Below are 8,158 nucleotides of genomic sequence, written 5' to 3'. Positions count from 1 at the left end.
ACTCATTCTTTTTATTTTTAACTCAAATCAGGGACCGACTTTTTCTGTACAAAATCTAGTATTGTGGCCTGGGCTCTCTTGTTGCAATATGGATAAATATGAAAGTACTAATGAGATTTCTCAGTAAAAATACTTGGTGTTCCAATGTTCCAGTTACAAAGTGTGAACATCAGTGATGGATGGTTTTCAGTTGGGTTCCTTTAAATTGTTGCCTTTCGGATAAATTGAGTATTGCAAAACTACTTTCTATAAAATGAAGCAGAAATGAAGTTGGAATAAAAATGAAATTGGACTCCAGATATTAATTACAGTGCTGGAATGCTGTTGCAGATTGGATTTCCTTAAAAATGGAGTGTGTTTATAACTGCACATATTACACATGCATAAACATTAGATCCCAAACACAACTATTCAGCGAGAGGATTTTCTATTTTTCGGTAACCCATGCGTGATCCAGGCTTTGTCACCTTTACTTATGGTAACTCTTGTGTTCCCCAGCTCATAATGGGTCTATTAATTAGTGGAAGCAGTTCCTGCCACTGCGTTACAACTTGACACGAAGGGATCAATGAAGCTTTAGTTAACTTCTCCTGCCACCTCGTGGACAATGTTATAAATAGCTTTTCCCACTCTATAGTCATAAAATCTGAGGAAGTGCAGCGCTCACAGGTATCAGCTATCGACTTGTGAAATTATCTTAGCCTCCCTGCTAGCAGCTTTTCAACATATACTAATAAGTAGGATGCCATAAATTAAGTTTCTTCCCCAGGAAGCTTCTCTCAAAGCCCAGAGTTAAATACCGAAAGTTAAATGAAATGTTTTTACTCCTGTGAAAGTAAAATCCCTCAGCACAAAGCTTTCGAGTCCTAAATAGCAGATTATCTAGCTGAGATGGTGCTGCCTTTCACTGATAACAGAGTAAGAGAACAGTAACATAGATCTTGAATAGCCTTTGTAATAAAAATCTTAAATGTGTGGATGCTTAGATTTTGAAAAACATCGTGGGACATCCTTGTCCTAACATTAAGCATAGCTGTTTTTAATGGCCAGGTTTTATGGTAAATTGCCCTAAAGCAAACAGAAAATGCTGTGGAGGGGTAAATGGTGGTGTGGATTTAATGGCAGTCATTACAGACCTAGCCTTGCAGTTTGTGGCACTCACATGCACTTAGATGCAGAGATGCTTTCTGTTCTAAATCTGTCCACCATGTTTGCATGCCGGTTCCTGAAGTGGCATTCAAGAAGAATGTTTGTAGTACTCTGCCAGTGGTAAAAAGCAACTTAATTTCCCTCCTAAGCATCCTGAGTGGCTGTAAACACTTCTGCTGACATTATTTGCAACTGACATCATCAGAGGTGCTCTATGTTCTGAAGTCACAACAGTAAATAAATAAGCGCTATACCACATGCCTTCTGAATGCATTGATCTTCTTGTTGTTTTGAATCTACTCTAATGAATTTATCTCCCTGGATTACTATATATATTTTATTTTAAAATTCAAAATTCCTTAGCATGATGGTTTAGTTTAATTGAATTCTCTTGGTGTGTGTCTCTAGTGCTATTATATTCCAGAAGGACAATGTATTGGTTCATACCTGCCAAAGGGTTTTCATATTTGCCAGTATGTTGCCATGTAGTTTAAAAATCATACTTTCTCTTACTTGCCTTCCACTAACTAGTGAAATGAAAATAGTGGTTTTCTCATCGTCTTCTAGAATATTTCCCTGGCATGGACATTCTTCATTTTCATCGGTTATGGAATTGCCTTTTGTGAAAGACTCAGTTAATAGAAAGCTTGAGATGGAAACACTCAAAGGAACCAATATAATTGTGTATTATCTCCTGTATAACTCAGGCCTTAACATCTTATCTTGTAATTCCTTCATCAAGCTTGTAATTTATATTTGAACCATACTCTATCTCAGAGGAAAAATAGCCGGATGTGAGAGTGTAGCTTTCATTGGTCCTGTGTCCCAGTGATTGATTAACTTTACTTCAGAGTTACTGATAGAGCAGTTAACTCACTTTTAGGCCAATGTATCTACTGCTGACATGGAAATGGAATGGTAGAAACTGAGGTACATAGAAATGGTAGGTTTACCTCATAAAATTGCTGCTCTTGGAGGAATTGAGTACTATGTCAACTCAGGTTAAACTTGGTAAACAGTTCAATGCTGAAGAAAAGTTAGAAATTATCTTTGTGATATTGCCAAAGTGAAATGTTACAACTCTTCTTCTCAAAGATTTTTAAAGAGCTAGAATAAAACTGTGTCTGGTTTTGAATTAACCTAAAAATTTAATTCCTCTTTCAGTAAGCAGAGGAGGGAAATAACCTGTTTTTCATCTATCCCTCTTTAGGGATGTGACTTCACATTTTTCCAGTTTCTGTAGCATGTAACAGTTGTACATGTGGAATAACAGTCACCTGTATGATCAGCCAACTGGGAGGTATTTTGCAGTTTCAGAAATACTACTTTAGGTAACATTCCGCTTCTTATGCCTCAATGGATTGGTTAACAAGCTTTGGTGTCAAGGACTCTCTTAAAAGAGAGAGTTTGGCCCATAGTTTTACAGCTCACGTAATGAAAGTACACTCGGTGAAACACATGTGACGAGATGTGCTAAACACAAACTACCCTCTTTATAAAGCACTTCTAAAAGAAAAACAATTTGGAAACACAGAATGGAAGTATTGAGTCTGTTTTTCTCATCAGGAGACAGAGATGGGCAGTGTGGCAGAAAAAAGGCATAGAAAAACTACCAGCTGTCACAAAATCAGAAAGGACTCTGACTGAGCTGAGAACCGATCTCGGATCTTGATTTCTGGCCTCCTGGTTCAGCATCAGAATCTTCCTATCTGTCATGAGAAAGCTCAAATACAGTATTATAGCACATACCTTGACACAACATTCTTTAATGAGCTTTTCTTCTTCCTAAGGTTAGCATTTGTGTAAACCAAGCCTTGACATAGACAAGAGAAAAGGTCCTTTTCTGGCTTTGATAGGGCTTTTGGTTCGCAAGCACACTGCTGAGAAATCTTCAATTCTGTAATTCAAAATTTGAATTGTAAATTCAAAATCTATAATTCTCTCTGCATGAATACACTGAGGTTAAGAGTTGTAATATCATTGTAAGGGATCAATACCAAATGAACCTGAGGTCTTAATAGTATGTTGGAATCGAGCATGTTCTTAGGAGCCCTTGTCAGACTGTGGAGTTACTGGGCCAGAACTGCACCTGAGGGGCTGAGAGATACCTTGAATTCTTCACAGTTCTTTTTAAAGTTGCTTCCCCCTCCCCCATAAGATACAATAATTGTATTTCTGTAAGAAACTGGTATTACATTGTGCAGAGAAGTTCTTTTTGTTTTATATTCTGTTTATGTTAAGTCTTTTGTAGCAGTAATACAGAAATAAATAGACCAGATATTTGAAACATGCTAGGTTACTGGACATATTTGGGTGACAAAAACTTGGGGCAAGAAGGAAATAAACTAAAGAGTTCTCAGTTTGAGGGTTGTTAAAATTTTTACCAAGTGAAAATTGCTTTTCTCTTTCGTAAAAAATCATTTTTTGCTGGCTCCCTGCCAATCTGCAGAGACACAATGTGGAAATGGCATGTGTGGCTGCTGTGCCTGGCTCTTCCTCTGAGTCTGCAGTCTGAATATCTGCAAACTTCATGCTTAAAACTTAAGTTATTGAGCTCCATTTAAGGAATCTGGATTTGAAAACTGATTCCAGCTTCCACTGAGGCCAGCATCCTTACTCACTTCCATCTTCCAGAATTTAAGTTTTCCTACCTCCGGTGAAATGTATTGCTTTGGAGATTTACATTCCAAAAGCCTATGGGTGCTGTGCTCAAGTGTCGTGAGAGAGTACGTGCACTCTTTTAGCATGAGGCATAATGCCGTTGTGTTTGTAGCGTTATTCTGTCACTGCATAAAATTTGTATTAGTCAATAAAGAGGGAATAGGGAATATGTTATGTAGTCGAATATTTCAAGTGTTTTATTGGACAGGTTTAGAAGCCTTGTCTCCTAGCAAGAGCCACTTGAAATTAGTATTAAGAGAAGTGAGTTTTGCAGCTCTTCATTGATATTGAAAGCATAGAAACCAAGGTGTATTTCTTTAAATACACTCTGATATGTGAATTGAAAAAAGCACTTAATGTTCAAATGAGACAGCATTCCAGATTAGGGCTCACCTTGTGAATACTAGGTTGCTATCTACAGTTGCCTAAAGAAATTAAAACAAAAAAAAATACTGCAGATTTTCATTTAAATATATGACTAGTATTGTTTACATCTGCTTCCTTCTTGTGTTTTGCCAATATATTTGTAATGTTCTGTGTGTGTCACTGGGAAGAAAAAACACTGAAACCTTTCCATAGTTCAGCAAACACTATATTTGCACATTTCCTGTGCTAAGATATGCTGTATTGGTTACCAAAACGTATAGCTTTGTTTAGAAGAATTTCAAAGGAGTTTGTGTATGGATTAGTGCTGGTGGTCAGTTACAGGGTTTTTTTGCTAATACAGCTAAACCAGTGCAATATCAAAGGGATATTTAATTACACCAGTCTAGAAATGCCTTGTATCATTGCTGTTACTGTTTTCCTGTAGGGGACAAAGAGGTATGGATGGAGACATACATTTATATCAGGATAACAACATTATAGGGTCTGTATTGCTTTAGTGTAGTTAAAATTGTATAAATTTTATGTGAGAACAAGCTCTAAGATATCTTGGCTGTCAGACTCCACTGCATGCAGGTGAAATACCCAAATCTCTTACACTCCTTAGTATACCTTTGCCTAATGAGTATAAGAAGAATAGCTACAATCAAGCTGAATGTTTTCCTCATGAAGAGGATCAATGTCTGGGAAAGAGAAAAAGCATCTCAGCTGAAAGGAGAGTACAAGCTCAAATTGTGCTACACCTTTCCTCCCTCTGTATTAGTAAGTGTACAAGCTCCTTTTGAGGACATGGCTTGAAAAGAGGCCCTATTGCTTTAGGAAGCTTTTAGGAAGTGCACGTATGGGTGCACAAAAACTCTCTGTTCAAAAGACTCCTCTGATATGTGTAGAAGGAAGAGACTCATGAAAGCCAAAAAGAGTTTCTATAGTTCTTAACTAATAGAAACTAATTCTATAGTTCTTAACATACTGGCTACATTCTACTGCTTCTTTTCTGGAAGTCATCCAGATCAGGTGTTGCCAAACATAATTTATCTGGGCACCACCGAAGTGGTCAGGTACCTGCTGCAGCCCCGGGATCGGCTTAGTTGCAGCCTGCGTCTAGGAGTGCGAGACAAGGCTTTTTCCACTTTTCCCTCCCCTGCCATCGGGTTCATCTCCCTGCCCTCGCCAGCTGTGCCAAAGCAACAGCCCTCGTCCTGGCAGAAGACTGGCAAATGTCGCTTCAAAACCTAGCTATAAACGTATGCCTCGGGGGGGTGTTTCTGAGGGAAATAGAAAGAGCAGTGTTGAATGAGAGGCAGTAAAAAGAGTTAGATTTGACTTTGAAATGCTGGTCTAGCATCATGTGTGCTGAAATGCTGCAATCCAGACAGCTGCTCTTCAGCCATCGGGCCCATGGCTGCTCTCCCCAAGGCACGCTGGCCGGCCCTCAGGGGCTGCAGCTGCGAGGGCTGCCGTGCTCTCTGTGTCCTGCAGATGAAGCAGTGCGGGTGGAGAAGGAAAGACCTGGTCTATGGTTCTTCCAGGCAGGCATCATGAAAACCAAAGCACGTTTACAAGGATGGGAGGAGATTGCAAGAAGAGGTTAACTGCCATTAAGATGGACCCCTGGGCCCTGCCCCAGCCCAGGGGCTGCCTTCCCAGCCGGGCCTGGGGCCTGTGGTGGCACCAGGGAATGGCCAGGTTGTAGCCAACCCTGGTGACCAGCCCTGGCCCAACCTGGCTTGCCACTGCGGCCTCTGCCTGTGCTCTGATGGTCATTTGGTCAATTCTTTTTGTATAATAACTTATCTTTTAATAAAAGTGTGTTTTTTCTAGGGTCTGTAAGCATAAAAAAGAGTGGGGCTTGATTTGCCATGGATGGCAGAAGAGCAAAACCCACTTTTGTTTGTTTTTCATCATTTGCTTGAATGTTTCTTTTTCCTAGTCTACTTGCTGCAAATTTGAAGTGTAACATGCCTCCGACTTCCTTTTTTTTTTTTTTCTTTTCATTAAGGACAAAAAGAGTTTCTCTTCATTGTTCCTAACAATAAGATCTATAATAGGAATTATCAAGTTGTGGAGCAGACGGCCTCTAGCTTCATTTATTCTTTCATCCCCACCTGAGCCTGAGCAATACAAATATCCTGCCTTTTCAGTACAGCTTAATGAAAAATAATCTCGGTGTATTATGGATAGAGACAAAAAGTAGAATTTACAGGAGCAGAAGAGGGAAGGAAGGATAGATAAATGCAGAGAAGCAGGAAAAGGGAGAGAAGAGCCACCTACTTCCCACTCCCGTATTTCTTCTTGACGGCCAGATAAAGCAATGCAGCAGGCAAAAGTGGAGGGGCAGCAACACCATGCCCCCTTAGCAGTTGCAGATTAAATAGCCAAATACTGTGCTTCATTTTTTGGCTATGGGATGATCCAACTGCTACTTTCTCTTCCATCACTTCCAAAGCAGGCTGTGGTAGCAGGGAAGCCTTCCCCTTCTCTGTGTGTTTCCAAATGATGGCTCTACCACTCCCTTTCAAGCTTTTTACCTGCAGCACAGTTGTTATCCTCACTGTTGCCGCCTCCTTTTGCAGCGGGTTGACTTTATGCCTACATTTCTGAAATCCCCTTAAAGTATGCGCCTCTCTTTCTGGGGTGTTATCTGTATAGTGACCAGCAGAGTGAGAGGTCAGATTGCTTTGTCCTTTTAAGTATGTGCTTGGTTAGGGATCCCCCATTTGAATGCATTGTAGCACAGATGCCTTGATTGCCAACTAAAATTATATTGGAAGCATCCCTTCTGTTTATTGAACATCTAAGTCAGTGCATGCAGCTTCATTTTATTCATGCTTATGCATCGTAGAATCGAACAGAGAGAGACAGATTTTCTAATTAAAAGAGAGCCTGTATATTTATCTGTTGCCAGAATGTTAGATAAATGTGTTCTGGATGCAGTTAGTCTCTTATATCAGCAGAATTTGATGAATCCCAGTTTTCATTAGCTATCTTGAGTGAGGATGGATTATTGCACATTTCCTGTAAGCAGCTTAATTTTATTGTTATATGACATTCCTTACTTAGCATAAAAAGTGAACAACTGAATGGCATTAAAAAAGCTGAGAACTCTCATCGGTAGCTGTGGGGGAGTATTTTCGATCCTAACATGACAAAGATGCCATATATATGAAATCATGTGTAAATTTTCAGATTTTTTTCCATAAAGCAAACTTTCTTCTAACCACTAGCTTCAAGAGCCACTATAGTTCATTAAGGGAGAAAAATCCTAAAGGCATAGTGATTTCAGAGACAGACAATACACGACTTCTCTACTAATATAATGAGCCATTTACAAAAAGCAAATCTTCAACAGCTTGCTGTTCTGCAGCAAAAGGAGGCATAACATAACCTTTGTCGTATTGATTCGCTGTTCTGGATCAGCCTAGAATGGAAAATAATTCCTGTTAAAGCTGTTAAAAGTATCTGTCCTTGTCTTTAAAAGTTGATCTAAGATTACAGATGTCCCAGAAACTTTCTAACTTGTAGCTAAACATTAAACAAATAATTTACTTTGTGTGAAGTGTAATTATTAGCTAAAGAAAAACATCTGTAAATAATTTCATCTGTTGAAATAGTTTTAGATGTGACCAAATAATTTAGGATGAGTAATGGCTAATTTTGGCTCTTATTTTTCTGCTTGTGGAATGCAAATGGCCAGATCACAGCTTAATATAATTTTATTAGCAGCATCTGATGAAGTTCATGAATTATTCTAATTGCCCTTAGTTTGCTGATTTTCTAAAGACAATTCAGGGGAAGGGTTACTCTGTGTGTTACCTGTAGATATCCCTTACTTGTTGCTATCAGAAACTGCATGCTGAGCAGATCGATCTTTGGTCTGGCCTGGTATGACTGTTCTTCTATTCTTATATGGCTGTGAACACTGTGCAGTATACAGTGGTTAGATAAATGTGCCAGCATTTCTGTC

This window comes from Gymnogyps californianus, chromosome 1, assembly GCF_018139145.2.
Source record: "Gymnogyps californianus isolate 813 chromosome 1, ASM1813914v2, whole genome shotgun sequence".
NCBI lineage: Eukaryota > Metazoa > Chordata > Aves > Accipitriformes > Cathartidae > Gymnogyps > Gymnogyps californianus.
The sequence above is the reverse complement of the archived record's forward strand: the minus strand, read 5'-3'. Positions refer to the sequence as shown.